This window comes from Haemaphysalis longicornis, unplaced genomic scaffold (genome assembly GCF_048455015.1).
Source record: "Haemaphysalis longicornis isolate Haplotype H1 unplaced genomic scaffold, Haemaphysalis longicornis Haplotype H1 scaffold_163, whole genome shotgun sequence".
In the NCBI taxonomy this organism is placed as follows: Eukaryota; Metazoa; Arthropoda; class Arachnida; order Ixodida; family Ixodidae; genus Haemaphysalis; species Haemaphysalis longicornis.
Genome location: NW_027526269.1, coordinates 417,352 through 439,010, shown reverse-complemented (window position 1 = coordinate 439,010; position 21,659 = coordinate 417,352). Strand labels below are relative to the sequence as shown.

The following is a 21,659-nucleotide window of genomic DNA, read 5'->3' as shown; positions in this document are numbered from 1 at the left end:
CGCCCCGATTCAAAGGGAAAGCCACTAATCATCATCATCATCATCATCAAGCGAGGCTCATCTGGCCGACGCTGTCTGCGCTTTGAGTTGTAAATCAGCCTTCGTTGTCGCGTCTTCGTGCTAGAAAACTCTCAATATGTCGTCTATGTGTTTTGACTCGATCCTACAAGTATACAAAGTTGTTTAACGTACGTTGTTTAACACCCACGATTGCCTTTGCACGCAAGTTCAGTGGTCGTTTGCTTCAAAGGCGAATGCCATAGCCCAGAGCTCTGTCATCTCGGGCAGAGTGAATGCCAGCCTGCTGAATTCTTTTTTCGCTGTTACAGCATTTTCGCGCGATATCGCTGCGCGAAAATATGCTTTTTTTGCCTTTTAAGTTGTTTCGAACGCTCTGGGTATCCGTTGTGTGTGTGTGCGTTCGTGCGTGCGTGTGTGTGCGCGTGCGCGCGTGCGTGTGCGTGTGCGTGCGTGTGTGTGCGTGCGTGTGCGAGCGTGTGCGCGCGTGTATGTGTATGTGTGTGTGTGTGTGTGTGTGTGTGTGTGTGTGTGTGTGTGTGTATGCACGTGCGCGAAAACAGCGTAATATCGTCGATAAGCTCTCGTGTATTGTTTATAGGCAGGCGACTACGATAGTCAAATAATCTGTTAAGCTTCCACGGGTACGAATCAATCTTTTTTTTTTGCGTTTTATTTAACGCAGTGTCTAGAGTTACGTCCGACGGAACCCAAAATTTAAAACTAGAGTTACGTCCGACGGAACTTTAACGCGGTGTCTAGAGTTACGTCCGACGGAACCCAAAATTGAAAACTAGAGTTACGTCCGACGGAACTTTAAGCCAGTTTCTAGGGTTACGTCCGGCGGAAAACTAGAGTTATATGTCCGACGGACGTTTAGGCCAATGTTTTGAGTTACGTCCGGCATAACGTAAAGCCCCAACCACATGGAGCGATTTTGCGAGCGACTTGGGGCGCGACGCGACTAGCGACGAACTACTTTTCGCCGCGCACCAAGTCGCTCATCGAATCGCTCGGTTCTGGGCCGCCAGAAACAGTCGCTCGCCTCCCGGAAGTGGCCTCAGCGACTAGCCAATAGGAGAGCCCCTACGTAAGCACGCAACCTCCGGTTTAAAGAGAACGGGGGGGAAGATCCACGCAGACGACGTTATTTGCGGTGCAGCGGCAAAGAAAGCTTTGCGTGGCAAAGCTTGAGTACACGCTGAAGCAGAAGCAAGAAGGCTCCCGCTCACACTGGGCGAGACCCGTGTGGGAAAAACGACGTCAAGAAAGCGAATTCTTCACGGCGTTCATGTTGGAGCCGAGAAACGAGGCGCAGAAGGAAAAGCGTGCGCTATCGCTAACCCAAACCAGTTTTGAAGTGCAAAAAGCAAGTTAGAAAGGCGTAATACTTTTTAGTTGTGCTTTTTATGACAAATGAACAAAAAAAAATGTTTGCAAACATCCAGCGTACCAAGCGCGTTACTATGCGCAGTGCGGAAACATTGAAATCGCCATCCTCAGTCGCATGCTCAGTCGCTCGAGCCGTCGCTGTCATGTGGTTGCCTCGGCGAGCGACTTCGGTTCGGTGACTGCGGATCCTAGTCGCGTCGCTCGTCGCGTCGCTGGAAAAATCGCTCCATGTGGTTAGCGCTTAAAGCACAAAAAAAATTGCGGCTAACGGCAGCTACCGTGACGCTCTAAATGTGTAATCTATACGCAACATTAAAAGAGAGTTATAACAGATCGGAAACGGATTACGGAGATTACAACTAGCGACTGCGTGAACATGAAGCGGGCAATTTACCTCTACTGCATCTCAACAGATGGCGCCAGCAGGTCAAGCTGGGCTCTCAATACATACGGCTGGCTGCTCATAGTTTTTCGTTGTATTTGAGAGTCCCTCGCATTGACACCGCCTGTTCCTCACTCGCCGATTTGTAGACGGGCCCCATGTTGCTGTTAATACTAGTTATGTAGCCAGATCGCCTTTATTTAACCTAAAAGAAGCTATCGTACATGCGTCGCTCGATGACACATGCCACGGCAGTTGGTTCGGGACCGTGTTTCGCTTGCTGCTTGAGCTGTCAGAATCGCACGGATTTCACTTGTTGCAACCTAATTTTTCTTAAACGATCTCATATTTACAATCCGTTCGACTAGGCGCGAGCCAAGTGTACATCTGTCAAACTCTTCCAACGCGGCCGTCCGCTTTGGAACGACGGACACGGTGCGTCTCGGTACCGTCCGGCCAAGTCGCTCCGGTTTACGGCAGGGTTCTGCTCATGCGGGGTGGCGTCCAGACGGTAGACGTCACCGCACTGGAACCGCTTTTCCGATCTGTTATAACTCTCTTTTAATGTTGCGTATAGATTACACATTTAGAGCCTCACGGTAGCTGCCGTTAGCTGTAATTTTTTTGTGCTTTACGTTATGCCGGACGTAACTCAAAACATTGGCCTAAACGTCCGTCGGACATATAACTCTAGTTTTCCGCCGGACGTAACCCTAGAAACTGGCTTAAAGTTCCCTCGGACGTAACTCTAGTTTTCAATTTTGGGTTCCGTCGGACGTAACTCTAGACACCGCGTTAAAGTTCCGCCGGACGTAACTCTAGTTTTCAATTTTGGGTTCCGTCGGACGTAACTCTAAAAAAAAAACGCAGTGTCTAGAGTTACGTCCGACGGAACCCAAAATTGAAAACTAGAGTTACGTCCGACGGAACTTTAAGCCAGTTTCTAAAGTTACGTCTGACGGAACTCAGAATTGAAAACTAGGGTTACGTCCGACGTAACTTAAAGGCCAGTTTCTAGAGTTACGTCCGACGTAACCCAAAATTGAAAACTAGGGTTACGTCCGACGGAACTTTAAGCCCGTTTCTAGAGTTACGTCCGACGGAACCCAAAATTGAAAACTAGAGTTACGTCAGACGGAACTTTAAGCTGGTTTCTAGAGTTACGTCTGACGGAACCCCGAATTGAAAACTAAAGTTACGTCCGACGGAACTTTAGGCCAATGTTTTGAGTTACGTCCGGCATAACGTAAAGCACAAAAAATTTACAGCTCTTGAAGACTCTTGAACCAATTTACATGGTTCAAGAGTAATTAATAGGGTTGGGTGTCAGTTAATATTTCAACTCGATTAATTGGCATCGATTAATTCGATTATGCATGGATTATTTTGTTGTGTGGTTTTTTTAGAAAAAAATGACCAAAAATAATTATGTAGTAGTACATATCAGATCAATATGCTCATACACTTGTTCAGACACATTCCGGATGAGGTAAGTACGTCATCATCACGGCGCATGATGCGGACGCGACGCTTATCAGCTCGTTCGTCACTCACATTTTTTCTCACGCCGCGCTTTGTCTTCAGCACGAACAGAGGCAAGGGGCATCTGAACAGGCGAAAAGCATCTAATAGCCGGATTTCCGGATTACAATGTTCTCAGTTTCTTTTACTTGTATTTCCTTATATATTATCTGCGGATGAATCATGACCGCCGCACGCAAAGGGCGGCAGTTCTCGGCCACACTCGGCAATCATGATGCCAACTCCCATTTGGGCGGGCGAGAAAGTTCAATGAAAACTACTCCCCTTGCCTCTGTTCGTGCCGAAGAAAAAGCGCGGCGTGCGCGTGACGTGTACAGCTCTGAGTGCCATGAGCGCGTGGGCGTGGCTTTGTGGCGCTCAGCTCCCGCACGGAGCCCGCTGTGCGCATCTGGAGAGCTGAGGTTCTGAGCGCTGTGGCTCTGCACGCAATTACAATTTCAAAAATCTAATTATCGATATCGGATGGACTCATGATCCTTTACAATTTCCCTATTACAACCAAGCACCTAACTAGAATAAATAGAAAGTTAATTAATAACTTCTAGTTAAGTATGCCATGGCACTTGAAACCGTTTTATAGCTCCCGCCACGGTTCCTGTTCACTTGGCGCAATTAAAACAATTTTAGCTCCAAAAGCCTATTTTTAAAAATTACTTCGTCTTCCCGGAAACATCCACTATATATATCCGCCGCTGAAAATCGTTCGTCTCCGTCCACGGGGACGACCTGCCGTATCCTAGCGATATACAGTTTCGATGTAAAAAACAAACGCACGGGGAATAAGATCAATACTTGACGTGTTGAACCCTCGATTTGCTACAATAAAGGCAAGAAAAAAATGCTGGTCATACACGACATGTTAAAGCGAAGCTTTTTATGGACACGCGAAAGGAACATCCGGCGCTGCCGTGTACACAGAAAACTCCGCCGGCGCAACCGCATGCCATACGCTAAAAAAGAAATACAGGCTGGAGAGGAGTTAGAAGTAAGGGGAGAAAGATTGGCTGAGTTTGTAGATGACGTAGCTATACTATCGCTTCTACCGACCCTAAGTGGGAACGGCGCATCGGACGGAGCGGAAACGAGTCTCTCTGGAAGCAGAGCGCGAGCGCAGCGCGCTATCTACGTGAAGCGCAGCTCAAGCGACAACGGCGGGTAGGTTGTAATAAATAAAAAAAAATGAATTATTTAATTGAAAAATCCATCAACCCAGCTGGGATTCGAACCCACAGCACTGCATCGTACATCGTACGTCGTGTATCGTACAAGTGACAGATTACACCTATGGAGCGTCATGGTATTTGGTGCCGTTAGCTGTAATTTTTTTTAACGCAGTGTCTAGAGTTACGTCCGACGGAACCCAAAATTGAAAATTAGAGTTACGTCCGACGGAACTTTAAGCCAGTTTCTAGAGTTACGTCCGACGGAACCCAGAACGCAGTGTCTAGAGTTACGTCCGACAGAACCCAAAATTGAAATCTAGAGTTACGTCCGACGGAACTTTAAGCCAGTTTCTAGAGTTACGTCCGACGGAACCAAGAATTGAAAACTAGGGTTACGTCCGACGTAACTTTAAGCCAGTTTCTAGAGTTACGTCCGACGTAACCCAAAATTGAAAACTAAAGTTACGTCCGACGGAACTGTAAGCCAGTTTCTAGAGTTACGTCCGACGTAACCCAAAATTGAAAACTAAAGTTACGTCCGACGGAACTTTAAGCCAGTTTATAGAGTTACGTCCAACGGAACTTTAGGCCAATGTTTTGAGTTACGTCCGGCGAACGTAAAGCATTAAAAAATTACAGCTAACGGCACCAAATACCATGACGCTCCATGGGTGTAGCCCGAAACAACCCATTCCCGTTTGAACCCGCCCCGCTTGAACCCATTCCCGAAACGCCCTTCCCGTTTGGCCCGTCCCGTGTACGCCCGTTCCCAAAACGCCCTTCCCGTTTGGCCGCTTTCTGTTTCAACCCGTTCGCAAAACACCCTTCCCGTTTCAACCCGCTCCCAAAACGCCCGCTTCGAATAGCTCAGATAAGTTTCTGAGCTCGCAGTTCACTTCCCAGTGAACGCAAGCACGTCTTGTAGAATTCTCAAACTTATCTTGTGTAGCTGTCCAAGACATCTTGATCTGCACATTAGGACAGCTACCACACTTCTATACGACATCTGGGCAAGACCTCCAAGATGTCTACGCAACACCTGAAGATTTTTATAGACATTGCCAAGACTGGAGATAGCCATCCTGTAGCTCGGCTAACGCGACGCTATGCCTGAGCTACAAGTCTTGCAAGATATTCTTGATGATATCTCAGAGACTGCTAAAAATTCCAACAAGACGTTTACAGGACGAATACTAAACACCTCATAGCTATCTGGATTGAAAGCAACAAAACGTTTATTCTCCGTTTTGACGACATTCTCAAAAATTTTGAATAGCAATCTACGAGAAGACTTCTAAGCATGCCAGATAGAGACATAATGTCTTGTGAAGATGTTTTCTAGTAATTGTGGAGACATAAAGGAAAACCTCTCACAGCAGTTTACGCCAGCGGCATTGTAGCCATCTTGCTATCATCTTATTAAGATGTCATCAAGACGACTCTTATAGCTCTCTTCCTGTTTTACGCCCAGGGGTATATAGAAATGTGGTTATCAGAATAAGAGTGCACATATATAACTTATTTAATCTAAAACAACTTTGATATTGTATAGATGGGACAGCATAACCACATTTTACTGCATTTCGTGTGGCCTGACAAATCTGACTGAGCTAAAGCGTCTAGACACACCTTAAATGCAGCAATAAGCACACTGAGCAACTTTTGCAAGACTAGCAATTTTATTATTCAAAATACACATGACAAGTCAAAATAGAATAATAGGTGGCCAAAAGATGTGGGAGTAAAAAAAAACTTGATATGCATAAAAGGCAAAAATTAGAACCAACCCGTTCTATTTGGCTGCCATAGCAATTAAAACATGCTTATAAAAAATGACTAGATACTGAATGCCTTTCAGCCTTTCAATGTTATAGCAAAAAAAAGTCAACTGCAAGAACTAAAAAGAATGATCATAAAAAATAAGTTAGGGATCACCGAAAATATATCAAAACATGTGCATTACAGTGAAAACCTATTCAAAGTGGCCGAGTCTTGATGATGTTTGAAGTGCTGGAAATCCAGGTAGGCTGATCCAATGACGGAGGGTTAACCTTCCTGCGATGAGGTAAACACACTAATCTGAGTATACACAGACACGCACCCAAATGAAACACCCGATGGACACATTTTTGTGTAAGGAGACTTTTTTAGACCACAAGGCAGGGCAAAGGTAAATGCTTAAGGTAGCTACTATTTTACAGGTAACCAGTGCACTCTTGCTGAAAAAAGTTTTAATGAACCATTGTTTTGATACATGGAAGGCCATGGGTAGGGGAAGTCAACAGCGACTGATGATAGGGGAAGGGGGCTAGTGGGTATACATTTAAGAGGCTTCAGAGTGCCACTTATGCAAGATGCCAATAATATGCCCAATATGACAACGTCAGGTTAATAATCCAAATTAGTTGTAGGAAATAGTAAAACGTTGCTTGACAACTATTTTAGGCAATATAAAGCAGCATAAAATCATTTCATCAATTTCCACAATATTAAAGCAAATTTAGAAGAGGGGCAACACAAACACAGGGGGTGTGGAATATTGGCTGCATTCTCTTCCAGGCTACTACCCACAATAGAACATTTTTTTCTTGTGGTGGACATTTGGCAAAATTGTGCACCTTGCAATGACAAAATATTAGGCTTGTGCGAATAGTGTTATTTTAGTTCGAAGCGAATTCGAAGCAAATAGTCCTGGGTTCGAATATTTTCGAAGTGAATTCGAATAGTCGCGCAGAAAACCGGGCTAGTTGGTACAGATTCATCTTCGCAGCGCACAAATGACAGGACAAAGGGGAGGAAAGGCAGGATACATCTTCAGCGCTTGTCCAGTGTTTTCCTCCTCTTTGTCCTGTCATTTGTGCGCTGCGAAGATGAATTCGAATAGTTGTCAGGTGTCCAAAGAACAAAACAACAGTTGAAGTTGTTCTATGCAAAAGTTTTTATTTGTGAGGTTAGAACATACAAAGGCATCACAGAGAATCCTGTGATAACATGATAAAAAATCGCGCCAATCCACCCCGTGAATGTGGTTGGAAAGCAAAGCTGTAAACGGCACCCATAACGATTACCCATGCGACGTCACTTAAATTCACTCACATCGCTCTACAAATAGCAAAACCAGAGAGAAGTGAAATGCACTTAACCACACCATTTATTACTTCAAAGAGACATTCTTGTTAAGGTTAAATCAATGCATGAAGCATGAACGGTGTTTGGTTGAGTTGTATTGGTGTAGCACAAGAGTGGAAACTTTTTTTATAAAATTAAAGTAAGCTCCAACCAGGTGTTAGACGATCTGTCTTCTCCGTCTCTGCGCCGCGGACGGAGGCGACGAGATTTGCGGCAGAGAAGGAGCAGGGGGAAGAAATACTTCTGTTCAGATTTCTGAACGGCCCAGAGTGCAGCCCTGGGGAGTGATTCCTTCTTCCGTGGGGCCCATATGCAGTCCGCGCGCCTGTGTTCTGTCCACCCACTGAAGCTGGGTAGGTAAAGAGGGCCAGGAGAGCAGCATCTCCCATTGCTCTGGTTGGGTAGTTGACGGAAAGAGAGGAGGGTGCTCAAGGCTAAAGCCGCACACCCCGATTACGGGGCGGAGTGTTCCTACTTCTGAGCAAAATTTACATTCAGCGTCGTAGCGATTCGGATGCGTTAAGTGAAGACGCGTTGGCTGTGGGAAGGAGCCCGGATTGTATAAGCCGTAGGGTAGTTTGTTGTTCTCTGGAAAGGTCAGGGTAAGGCGAAGGTACGGTCTGTCTCAGAATGCGATAATGCTGGGTTATCTCCCTGAACGTGACAAGCGGGTGACTGACCTTGTGCAGCTCCATAGCATGGGAGGTAAAAGCACAGGCTTGTTGGGTGGGCGTATTTGTTGTCCTCCATTGAAGTGTGAGGGGGGTGTCCAGATGAGCTGAATGAAACCGTTTGGGGAGTGGTTTTTTAGCACGCGCAGTGCAGGTCAGGACACCCAACCCTACTGGTAATTCCAGTAGGTTTGCTGGGAATCAATGACTACCCTCCGAACCCCTGGTTGAGCGAGAGCCAAGGTGATGGCTGCCTCTTCTGCTGGCGTCATTTCTTGGGTCCTAAGAGAGGTACACGCAAGGAGGTTGGTTCTGAAGGTAGCCACGATAATGGCGTATCGCTGCCCTCGATGTTTGGAGGCGTCTGTGTAGATAACTGCATGATTCCCATCGAGGGTGGTGTTTAGCGCTTGAGCCCGTGCTTTTCGGTGACCCTCGTCATGTGAGGGGTTCATATTTCTAAGCAAAGGGAGCATCTTTAGTTTTACTTGCCAAGAGTCTGGGAGTACGTCAAGCGGAGTGACATTCTGGGCTGCCCAGCCAATCTGGTGAAGCATGCGGTTACCCATCGCAGTTCTGAGTCGGACCTTATGGTTAGAAAGATGGCCTTATATCAGCTCTTCCACGGTGTTGTGGACGCACTCATAAGAAGACCAATGGCCTGCTCGACCGCCTTTCTAATCATTATATAAAGCGTCTCTATGTCTTCCTTGTCTAGAAGAAGACAGGGGGTTGACGTAAGTAACTCTCGAGAGGACAAAAGCTTCAATTAATCGAAAGGTACCGGATTCCTTTAGGCCTCGCTTCTTGGTGGCAACTCGCCTGATCATGTGTATGATTTGATTAATGCTGTTTTTGAGGCGCTGCAAGGAGACGTCACTCCTGATGTTAGCCTCGAGATGTAGGCCCAGCTAGGATCTTGATGCTGGGGCTTGGAGTGATGGCCTGGCCATCAAGGATTATTTGAGTGTATTCCTTGGTTTGGCGTAAGGGCGGATGACAAGGAGCTGTGATTGTTTACGTGAACACTGGATGCCACAGGCTTTAGCACATTGGCGTAGTAGAAGTGAGATGTCATGCATTGGTGTGAGCTTCCTTTAATTTTTGTAACTCTTAGCACATGAGTAAGGTGCGCACAGGGCCGCTAGATGGGCGTGACTGGTCGCGTGACGCTTTCACGTGGCATTCAGCGAGAACGCAGGGGGTAAACCCGTAGATGTGCTTGGTTAGTACACCACCTGTCTTCCCAGTCTTCGTGTGGGCTCGTAGCTAAATCGGTAAGACAACGGGCTCTCGCTTTGTTAGTCTATTAGTTCCAGGTTCGATTCCCGGCGTTGCCAGTAAATTCTTTTATTTGTTAGCTGGAGTTTTCTGGTGACACCAACGGTCGCGAAAGAACCCTTGGGGGTTAAAGGTAAAAAGCTTTGCTTTAAAAAAACTTTGCTATAGAATGTGTCAACATTATACCAACGCTGCCTATTTGAAGATGAAACAAGGGTACATATAGACGTTCAGTTTGTTTTAAGGAATAAAGAGTTTTCCCGCCTGAAAGTGGACCAGCTTGAGAAAGCAGCTTGTCTCGATTAAAACGAACAGCGACTGCTTTCGTACGGGTACGCCGTTGCAGCGCAGCGCGTAAGGTGAAATATACTTTGCAAAATGTTTGTGTGGGCGTGTGTGTAGAGAAGGGGAAGCACTCTGCACTACCTCTGCACCAGGCCAGAATTCTTACGCAATATGCATACGTGTCGAACAATTTCAGAGCTTGCCTATTGGCCACTATTGCAAAACGCATCTAACATGCTCAAAATAGGGCAAATATATTTTATAGAGCACTGCCCAGGCCTAAGCGACGCGCAGGCGGAGATTTGGAAGAATAATTGTGCGGTAAGTCGGCAAGCTTTACGCCAATTCACTCCGTACGCGTGCGAGCGAGTACATGTGATAGCAATCACTTACCCCCTACCTACATGCAGAGCGCCGATATCGATTATAGGCTACTGTTTCGCGATTCCAGCGCTTTGGGGACGTAATGATTTGGAGTAGATGCACCTAGCACTGAAGGTATCAGCCAAAAGATTGCGTGCAAATGCCTCCTACGTGCAAATCACCGAGATTCTAACTGCGCCAGCGCTGCGCTCCTCTCACGACAAAAGCAAACGTGCAGCGAACTTTCGCAAAGGCGTAGCGACGACTTGAGCAATACGTAGCGGTGCGCGTAGTTTGTCAAAGCACGCATCCTGGGATCCAAAGCAAGCGCAATGCCTGAGAGCCTGAGACGCCACAGCAGGACTGCTTTCAAATGGGCGCCGCCATTTTGGCTACAGCTTCAGTGGAAGTGACGTCGGTGACATCACGATGCTGGGGCGCTATTTAGGGGGGGGTCGGCCTGGTCCCTTACGGGATATGGTTTGGGAATACGCTGCCGGGCGCTTACGGAAGGGGGTGTGGTTTGACCTCTAGCGCGCAAGGGCAAAACTGGTCACCCAGCGAATACTGCTCGAGGTAGCGTAGCGTAAAAACCAAAACCAAAATGCTTAGACGAGCCACGGCATGAGGGAATAAGCGCTTTGTACGACAGATAGTGTCGCCTTGTCGCTGAAACTGACCAAGATCAAGCAGCCGCAACCTTCACTCCCACATGTTCAGCCACACAAGCGTAGATGGCGTCTGTTATTTGTGTGTCAGGGCAATTTAAAACCATCTTGGCTAACCTTCGGTAACTGGAAAGCAGAAATTGTAAACGCAGCAACTCCCTTCTAAAGCGCTCATTCGGCGTCAAAGTAACGCTATCGCGTCCAACATGTCACTGCAACTTTTTCTGATGCAAAAATAACTGTCGGACAGTCTTCTTCATCCTGATCGATAGCAACGTGGTGTTGGAATTGCGCCTAACTTCATTAGCTTGGGCAGACGTTAGTGGGACTTCTTCTGTGGAAATAACATTGGGACACGCGGCGTTATCACGCGCATTTGGAGGCTGCTGTGAGCGGCCTCTGATTCTGATGCGCATGCTTCCGTTCCATCACCTATGTGACGCCCGGCCGCCGGTAATGGCCGCGTTTTTCAGTTTAGGTTCCCAAAACACCAATCTTCACGAGCTGTTTGCGTCGCGCGCATTCACGCTTGAAACGCAGTATATTTGCATGTCGCACTCTTTTTATTGGCCCTGTTGGATGGCCTTATTTTTACGCCGTCGAAAATTTGAGTGCAGTTGGCCTTTAGGGAAAAGCTTCAGTATAACAAGCAGCGGGACTGCATGCTTTGTTAGGCAAGCGGATGTTGGATTAGCAGCAACGATGTTGTTTTAGCCCACTCCCTCCTCTGCTTCGTTTTAAGTGGATTGTCTTCGTCGTACGCAATCCCAGTAGGCTACTTCTTCACTAAACGTCCAACGGGTAGTCAGCTTCCCGAGCTAGTACTCTTTGTGATGAAAAAAAGGAAAAAAACCTGTGGTTGCCGCATAGTGCAACTTGTCACCGACCACCACCGAGTCAAAATGAAGATGCTGGACCAGGGCACTCTGGCGTTTGAAGTAGAACCCCCGTGCGACTGTAACAAACCTGTACTCCTAAGTTTCGACTCCTGCGATGTGCTGAAGAATGAAGAACGCACGCTCATGACGTAGGAGCTAAGGGGAAAATTTAGGTATCTTACCTAAAGTATGTGTATGACCTGCAAGAGAACCTGACGGTGAAACCGGTCCGTTATCTACACCGAAAGCCCGTCCATACGAATAATATCGAAAAGATGAACGTGAGAAGGACCATTCAAGTTCTGCCTCCGGCTGTGACCGCTGCCTTATAACACCTAAAAGAACAAGCCAGGCACACATGCAGCCCATTGTTCGCAACTGCAGGCCACACCATCACATTCATGAGGAACTTCTATCAGGAGTTCATACTTCTGGACATGAGCAATACAACCCGGCACCTGCGGCAAAAGTTCCCCGATGTCCGGCACTACGGCGATGCTGACTATGACAGGCTTGAGTGGCTGGAGGTTACCATGCCTATGTATTTGGAAGATGTTAAAAGAAGTTGCGGCGATCCAAGCGAGTTCCTCACGAAGGAGACGTATGAGGAATTTTCTATCACCACCTACTCTAGTGTTTCCTGCATAAGGTACCTTCTGAAAACCGACAGCTTCCTGTTCGTGCATATACCGAATAGAGAAACGGAGCGAGAGCCCGTTGTCTTACCAATTGAGCTACGAGCACACGCAGATACAGGGGAGACAGACGGTGTATTCACCGAGCACAGCTGTGGGTTTACCCCCTGCGTTCTCGCTGAATGCCACGTGATAGCGTCACGCGACCTCTCGCGCCTCTGTGCGCTCCGTCCACGGCACGTGTGGCGGCCGTGTGCACCAGTGGTTTGTCCAGGTAGACCTCGAAAAGTTTGGACTCGTGTGCAATACCGATACCAAACAACCGACTACCATACGTGGAATGTGCTTTGAGTTAACTTTCACGAATAATATAACTGCGCTGAAAACGCAAAGTCTGAGTGCGTATCACACCGGTCATCAGTCCGTTGTGAACATTGTGCTGAAGTGAAATAATAAATAACGTGTTACAGGTACAGTGTAACGTGTGAATAACGCAACCGGGCCGGAGGCACCCGTGGTAGGTGGTGTATAAAGCGTCGCTTTCGAAACGCCCTCCACAGGGTGAATTGGCCCGCACTTTTTTGGAACGCAGTGCATAACGCAGAAAAGTCTTGCGAAAAGAAATATGCTCGGTTGTGGAATGCAGGCACAGAATTGTTTACAAAATCCCGCTGTCTTGTCAGGACGTTGCATTGACGATCGCCTGCGTGACTACGAGAACTTTCTCAAAGGGTCATGCTAGCAGTCAGCTTGCTGTGCATTGGAAAAAAAAAAGAAGAAAGGGCACGCGTGACCCACGAGACTTTCTGTATCGCACAATGCTGCGACGAGTGTATTCGTATGCCCAGTGTCTCGCGTGAACGGAAAAGGGATCGCATATCTTTCGAATTGATACGGGTTTCCTACCATCATTGTGTGCTTTAAGAATTCGTACAGCACCGTCGCCTTCTTCTATTTGTTATTTGTTGTTGCGTAGATTTGACTCTTTCGTACAAAGGTTGCGCCCTAATGCAATAAAAAAGATGTAATTGATAGTCAGTGCACATGTTTGTCTCCTCCTTTCTCGTGTCCCGTCTTCGGGCTGTTGTAATCGCTTAGTTCGTTTTTTTTATTTTGCCACCCTCTGATTGGCTAGGTAGCGCACAAAATAGGCGTCGCTGAAGGAACGACGGGCATTGTGTTGCTGGAACTACGTGCGTCGCCTCCCTTCTTGGGCAAGCCGGCGGTCGTCCAGGCAGCTGGTGGCAGCGGTGGCGACGGAAGGGAGCGTATACGTCGGCGTTGGTCTTGGCGTCGGATTTGGTGAGAGCATGGTTTTATTATTATTATTATTAGAGTACCCTCAGGGCCTTTACGGCGTTACAGAGGGGGTGCGTACAGTGCATGAAAACAGGTAACAGTGTAGAAGTACAGGCAGTATGTAAACACAAGCATATTTCCGGAAACCAGGTTACTGCATTACATGTACAGAAAGTGCATTCTTGAATGATGCCGGATCTTCAATGGACACAATGTGGTGGGGAAGCTGGTTCCATTCCTCAGACATTTTGGGGAGAAATAAATCTGAGAATGCGTTGGTGCGGCCAGATGGAACGTTGTTGCCTTGAACGGATGGTCGATGCGGGATGATATGTACGTGGGCCGTGAGAAAAGGTCGCGTCTTATAGATGGGTTATGGAAATAGATTTTGTGAAACAGAGAGAGTCGTGAAATTTTTCTGCGATGGTGCAAGCTTGGTAGAACCAGGTTATTTTTCATTAGTGAAACACTGGAGGTACGGCAGTAGTCGGAAAGTATAAATCGAGCTGAGCGGTTTTGTACAGATTCCAGAAGAGAAATTAGGTTTTGTTGTGCAGGGTCCCAGATTGCCGAGGCATACTCTAGTTTCAGGCGAATTAGTTTCCGATAAAGTGTTAACCTGAGGGGGGATGGATCATGAGAGAGATTACGGCGAATATATCCTAAGGAACGGTTTGCGCTGCTGCAGACATAATTAATGTCTGTGTGCCATGTTAAGTCATTGCTGATATGAACACCAAGATACTTGTAGGATGTAACGTATTCGAGAGTGGCTCCGGTAATTTTGTAATTAAAGGGCTGCTGGGGATAACGTTTGCGCGTAATGGTCATGCTTTTGCATTTGTTTGTGTTAAGTATCATGTGCCATTTGCTGCACCATTTAGAGACAGTGTCGAGGTCGGCGTGTAAATTAAAGTTGTCCGTTCGGTCACAAATTTCGCGAAATTACGCTATCATCAGCGAATAATTTTATGGAGGAATTTATACCATTAGGAAGGTTGTTAATAAATATTAAAAATAGAAGAGGACCTAACTCCGAACCCTGTGGTACACCGGATTTAACATCAGTAGGGAGAGAATTGCATTCGTTAACAGTCACGAATTAGGTGCGATTGGTCAAAAAGCATTCTATCCACTTAACCACATTAGGGTCAATGTTTAGGGTACTGAGCTTAAGAAGTAATAATTGATGAGACACTTTGCCAAACGCTTTTTGAAAATCTACAAAGATGCAGTCTGCAGATGAACCGCGATCCAGAGCTGATGCAACGTCGTGTGTGAATGTTAGAAGCTGAGTTTCGCACGAGTAATTTTTCCGAAAGCCATGTTGAAATGGGCTGAAAAAGGAGTTGGATTCCAGGAATGACAGAAGGTTAGAATAAATGACGTGCTCTAAAAGTTTACAGGAAATAGACGTTAACGATATTAGGCAGTTTTAGCATATCGTTACCGTGTTTGCGTTACCGTTTACCGTGTTGCCGGAAGCGCTGACGACGGTGAAGCCTGTGCCGGTAAGTTGCCGTTCGCGGCAACTCTCGCGCTGCGCAGTCTTCTCCCGCAAACACGGTAAACGGTAACGTAAGCACGTTAACGATATGCTAAAACTGCCTATTGGCCGGTAATTTAAAGGAGAGCTTTGGATACCGGATTTGAAAACAGGGACGACCTTCCCCACCTTCCAATCAATTGGCACAGCACATCACTGAAGGGATTGAAAAAAGATGTGTGGCAGGATTAGTGACGAATAAACTTCGGTGTTTTTTAAGAGCTTGGGATTAATTTCGTCTACGCCACAACTGGAAGGTTTAAGGTCATGAATCAGCTTCATAATTCCAACAGGATCTACTACAATAGGATCCATTGGAAAAAAGTTGTAATCGCATAATTGCGGCACAACATCCGCAGGACAATTCGAAAACTACTTGGCGAATACTTGATTCAGAACGCGACAACATTCGTCACTGCGCATGACCTGGTTGTCAGCATATCTAAGAGATATAAGTTCTTTTTTATTAGGTCTAATTGTCTTCCAAAACATTTTTGGGTTACTTTGGAGAAGCGAGGGGAGAGTGTTCGTAAACAAGACGTCCTTTGCTTTTTTTATGGCTGCACGATAAGCGTCGGAAATATTTTTGTAAGCAAACCAGCGGGATGTCTCATTTTTGCGCTTGGCTACACGAAATGAGCGTTTCTTTAGGCTTTGCAGTCGTTTTAGATCAGATGTGAACCAAGGTGAGCGTTGCTTGCCAGAAATAACAACTAAAGGAATATATTTGTTAGTCAAAAATGTAACTTTTTCTTTAAACAAGTGCCAACTGTGTTCAACCGTGCGATCAAAAAAGCCTACCATGTAGGCATCGATAAAACATTCGAGTTCTGTATTAATTGAAGCGTAGTCTCCTTTGGCGTAATTTCTTATTGCTTTGCTGTGTGTTAGCCGGCGCGAAACCTCAGCTTCTAAGGTAAAATGAATGAAACAATGAGCGCTTAAACCAGGAAGGAAAATTAGGAGTCGCACAAGATCTGGAACATTTCTCATGACCAGATCTAGTATGTTAGCGGACGTCGGACCCACTCTGGTTGGTTTGTCAACTAGCTGAGTCAAATTAAAGTCGAGACACATGTTAAAAAATGTAGTACTATCTCCTGATAGATTACTGTAAGCATAGCAGGGCACTGACCAGTTTATTTTGGGGAAGTTAGTCCCCGAGCAAGAACAACGGCGCATGTGGAAATTTCAAGACCAGGTTGTTAAGAACGTCATGTATTTTGTCACAAAAGTCAGATGTAGCATTGGGCGGACGATAACAGGCGCAAAACAGGGCGTTTTGATTATTTAAGTGTATCGAAACACAGATAATTTCTAAGACTGAATTTGTTATCACCATACTGGAAGTGAGACAATCGGCTGCAGCGTTCAATACACCGCCACCAGGTTGATTACAACGATCAGCTCGGTATACAAAGTAATTTTTATCGCAACAAAACAATTCCGAGTTTGCCTACTATGTCTGCAGCGCAGTCATCAAAAAGGGAAAACAAGGCATCGCGCTTTTTAGTGACGCTGCGCACATTTGAAAATAAGACTGACAGGTTCTTGTCGTTATTTTTTGGGCGCGGGTCAGATGTTAGGATGACACGGTATCTGAACCCCCGGACGTATCATCGATCTGCCTTGGCTTGTTCGTTTCCAGTTCGCATATGCTATCGGTAGCAGGAGAGTAGACATAGCACTTTTTGTTCAGGTAAAGCTTGTTATAGCGAATGGTAAACTGCTGGCCGCTATCCTTTCCGTACTCGTACAACTTTTTTCTCATGCTCCTCGTTGCCCTGCAAAAATCTTCGTTCACGACCACGTCAGACTCTTTCAGCTTTTTTTTGGAATTCAAGATGCTGTTTCTTCATTTGGATGAGGAGAACTTTACAATATTGGCCGACATTTACCAGGAATGAACTTGTCTAACCTGTGGGCGCGAGATATTCGGTCGTCGCTAGTAGTCAAGTTTAAGTTCAATACGGAATTCAGAACTGCACAAACCTTTTCTTGTGGTTGTGCCCACGTCTCGGAAGAGCTGTCTGCAAGGCAATGAAATATTAAATTCTCCCTTCGTGAACGATCTTCAAAGTCATCTAGCCGTTGGTTCAGCGCCATTACTTGTGGTTGATAATTTTGCGTGGGCAGCCCTTCGGGGCAGCTGACATGTTTTTCAACTTCCGAAAGCCTATTATTGAGATCCGTAATCTGTTGCTCAAGGGATGATTGCGCCTCTTTCACTTCATTAATAGACTCCATCAGTTCATCGTGCTTTACATATATCTTGTTATGCAATGACTTAATAAGGGAAAGCAGCTCGTTGTAGTGTTTGTCAGGAACATCCTTTGGGGGGCCGGGGTTTGATTCAATATCGCAAGACATGATTAGCAGTTTTACAACATGAACACATTGGCTTGTCACAGCAATCATTACACAAGGGCATGGAAGCAGCAGCAAGCAAACATTGTTTGATCTTTTGCTATAAAGGGAAGGAGCAGAACCCACCCGCACAAGAAAAGCGAAAGGGTTGCTGTAGACTCGCATTGTTGCTGCACTTCCATGCCCACTGAAGGCGATCCTCGGGTCCCAGCTGTTTAAGTAGAGCTGCGGTGATGCGTCGGTTACTTTGGATGACGGCGGTGCGCAGAGGGCGGGGGAGTCGTTCCACAAAAACGGTTGCTGCGCTTGGCAGTCCGGAGTGTTTACTGCAGAATGCAACGCCTGGAAGCCTTTGCCGCCGAGTTGCGCAGTTGGCTGCAGTGTCTTAGCCGGGAGCGGAAGAATTTTCCACGAGGCAAGGAAGGTCAAAATCTGCACAACAAAAGCGAAAGGGTCGCTGTAGATGCGCATCGTTGCTGCACTTCCATGCCCACTGATATCGGCTTGTTTGACTTCATGTGAGCACTAACGCAATTTGCTTGGTAGTCGAGGATTTTTGACTTTTCTAGATATAAGCAGTACATCTAAGAGCAGAACTTTTGTTATCTGCAGTCATGATGGAGACGTCGGTAACAAAACCCAACCTAATGTTGCTCACCGAAGGGCTAGGTATCACACGGAGAGAGCCCACGCGGGAGACAGACGGTGCACTCACCGAGCACATCTGCGGGTTTACCCCCTGCGTTCTCGCTGAATGCCATGTGATAGCGTCACGCTACCTTTCGCGCCGCTGTGCGCTCCGCTCACGGCACGTGTGGCGGCCGTGTGCGCTCCTTGTGCATGCGCTAGGATGCGGTTATATAAATATAAAAGGAATCTCACAACAACGCATGGCATCGCACTTCTCTTTCGTCTCTGCCACCGATCCCGTCGTCTGTCGGAAGCGACGGAAACAGAAGTGAGATCGTCTAACACCGGGTTTGAGTTTCCTTCATTTTGCAAAAAAAGTGTCCACTTATGTGCTACACCAATACAACTCAACCAACCACCGTTCATAAATCCTGCATTCATTTAACCTTAACAAAGAACATGCATGAAAGGGTATGGTTAAGTGCATTTCACTTGTCTCTGGTTTCATCTTTTGTAGAGTCACGTGTGTGAATTCAAGTGACGTTGCATGGGTAATCACTGTGGGTGTCGTTTACAGCTTCGTTTTCAAACCACCTTCATAGGGTGGATTGGCGGGCATTTTTTGCCCACAGGGATCGTTTTTGCTCACGTCGATGAAACCGTTGGGGGGGGGGTTAGAGGTATACAGCTTTGCTGTAAAAAATGCCTGCAGTATGTGTTGTATTCCACTCCATGCCCATGATTCCACTCCATAGAGTCGGTAATGCGCAACGGCTCCTGGCGTCCCTGGAGTTGGTACCTACATTTATTAATTGGTCCTTTCTACAGTGATGTTTTTGTAACTATAATAGTATATCACGGCTGTGATAGTATTGTTTCGCGTGCAGAGTATGTTATCCCAACTACAAATTCAGGCCGACCGATTACAAGCAACTTCTGAATAGAGTACAGTTAAACCTGGATGTAACGAACCTCTATGTAACGAATTCCTGGATTTAACGAAGTTTTTCACTTCCCCATTTCCCCCTTTATTGAGGCCCATGTGTTTGCGACCTCGATGTAACGAAGGAGTTGCGATGGTTAACCTGGATGTAACGAATTCGCTATGCTGATGAGTCAGTTTTTTGCCCTTTTTCTGAAAAATCGGCTGCCGAAATGCACTAATTTAGCGAATTTCGCCCGCACCGCAATCTCTAGTGCGTTTCAACGTGAGTGTGGTGTCGGTTAGATGCTAGGCCTGCCTGTCGGTGTGTAGTCGCGTGTGTCCCCTGATATCTGTGGTATGGGTTCGCGGATGATTTTTGCTGCCTGAATACGAAAAGATTTGTCTTTTCAAGACAAGCTCGCAATTTTAAATGGCGCCTCCGCCGGCGATAAACGTCACCGCCCGGTACAGTGTCCCAGCTAGCATCCCTTCAACAATTTTGACTGTAGAAAAGAGCATGGAATTCGCGAAAAGGCGCCCTTTCAGCACAAGTCTGGTTCTTGAAACGCGTTAGGCACCGAAAAGTATCAAAAAGGAAAAGTGATACTTAGTTACTTTTTGTGAATTCGGGGGCCATGTAGTAGCAGCAAGCGCAAATCACGCAGTTTTTCAGTGTGAAATATCCTTGAACAAGGCTGAGTTCAGCACTACTGATGCCTAGCACATTGGTTTCGTTTCTGCTTCATTCCCGCGAGCTTTAGCTCGAAACCTGCATGTAACGAAAACCTGGATGTAACGAAAAAAACAGAATTTTTGTCAACTTCGTTATATCCAGGTTTAACTGTAGTTCCATATGACAAGTCTCAAGCTATGAAAGCTTTGAATATGGGCCGTTTGATTATCCTTGCTCCTGATTTGTTCGTATGCGTGCCAGCACGAATCGCTGCGTAGTTTATGTAACTTTTGCTGTGCTCATTCATACCTGAATTACAGAAGCAATAGGTGCATGCGTCCTCAATTATGGCGCGGCCTTGATATTTTCCGCGCCACAATACGTTTCCCCATTACATTTAGCACGCGCCTTCTTACAAGTGCAACTCATGGTGCATTAAAGTGAGGCGTCTTAAAGGGACAGACAACCGATTATTGTCGAGTATATATTCTCTATCCCAAATGAAAGAGCATCACTTAAAGCACCTTGACGAGAAACGGTCTTGCTGATAACGCCCTAGAACTTTTTAAATCGAAATTTTTAGATCTGCGAATTTTGAAAATGTTTAGAAATACATATACAATTTAACATTGTACAAATACTTGTGTTGAAAGGTTTTCAATACGTACATAAACGTTTCAGCAGTTACAGTAGCTGCTAGGTTTGCAGGTCGGCTACCGAGTCGGCTTTCTAAGTAGAAAGCCACAACGCATTCACAAGGCCCACCTTCACCTGGAACCATAAAACACACTGGCGACGGGGATGCGTACTGGGATCGCATTTTAGTCGTGTGTATTATTCCCATCCAATCCCGAATTTTAATTTTAAAAAATCTGAGAGCTGACACTATAGCTGATTAGCGATCGCAGTGACATAGTTTGTCTCGGGTGTCTGCTAGTTTCTGCATAGTGTGTCTACTAGTTTCTACCTTTAATTTTATGCATGGTGAATAAAACTTCATATAAAGTTCATTTCAATAGCCAACACGCCCCTTCACCAAGTGTGTGATCATTTCCTTAGCCGGTGCAGTATTGCATTCTGGGTCAATTTTCCTGCTTGGAACTTCTGATTATGCTAGGTGGCAAGTTGAAGGTGAACTTGAGTGAGTTTGTGTTGTGGGTGCCCAAGAGTTTTTGTGAGGGTGTAAAGGTGGGCAGTCGAAGGGCCGTTTTGTAGGCTTTCCATTTAAGGAAACACTGGTTCCAGAAACGTCTTTTTTTTTTTTGCTTTACAAACAATCCTGAAAACTTCATAGGCTTGTTCAGTTTTTTTAGCTGATTTCAAATATCTAATTAGTTTTGATGTGAGGCAACTAGTTTCTGTGTTCATTTAAAAGAATTCGTTGGTTGTTTATGAGAACAGTAGAAAAAAAACTATTCAAGATTGCCAGCAAGACATGAATAGATACCAGAAGTTGTGGAGAATGAAACATGGGAAGCAGTTTTTTGTTTTGCAATCAATACAAGTTTACACCAATTCTAACTTCTAGGTTTGAACTACTACTGCTAACCAATTAAAAATAATGCTAATTAAACAACTACTGAAATGCAAGATCTGCTTCCCTTATCGCATGGTTTACACATTCAGCTTCACAGTGCGAAAGAAGTGATCATTTCTAGTTGCACTACATGCTGGGATGTACTGTCGGCATCAAATGGAACGCGAACATGAAAATATGGACCAGAACGTGCAGAACCAGAACGGGCTAGGGCAAAGGCCAGTTCTTCGTCCTCCTTCGGGTGTTTGGTTTGGGTGGAGCAGGGGTCAAGAACT

General features: G+C 46.0%; 1 long non-coding RNA gene across 1 annotated transcript; it reads right to left on the bottom strand.

Annotated features, from left to right (window-relative positions):
• Positions 1-6,347: 6,347 nt before the first annotated feature.
• LOC144166280 (uncharacterized) lies at positions 6,348-18,546 on the bottom strand. The gene is made up of 2 exons (XR_013321621.1): positions 17,746-18,546; positions 6,348-6,552 (listed from the first exon to the last, which is right to left on the bottom strand). It is a non-coding gene; the product is annotated as an uncharacterized LOC144166280 (long non-coding RNA).
• Positions 18,547-21,659: the final 3,113 nt, after the last annotated feature.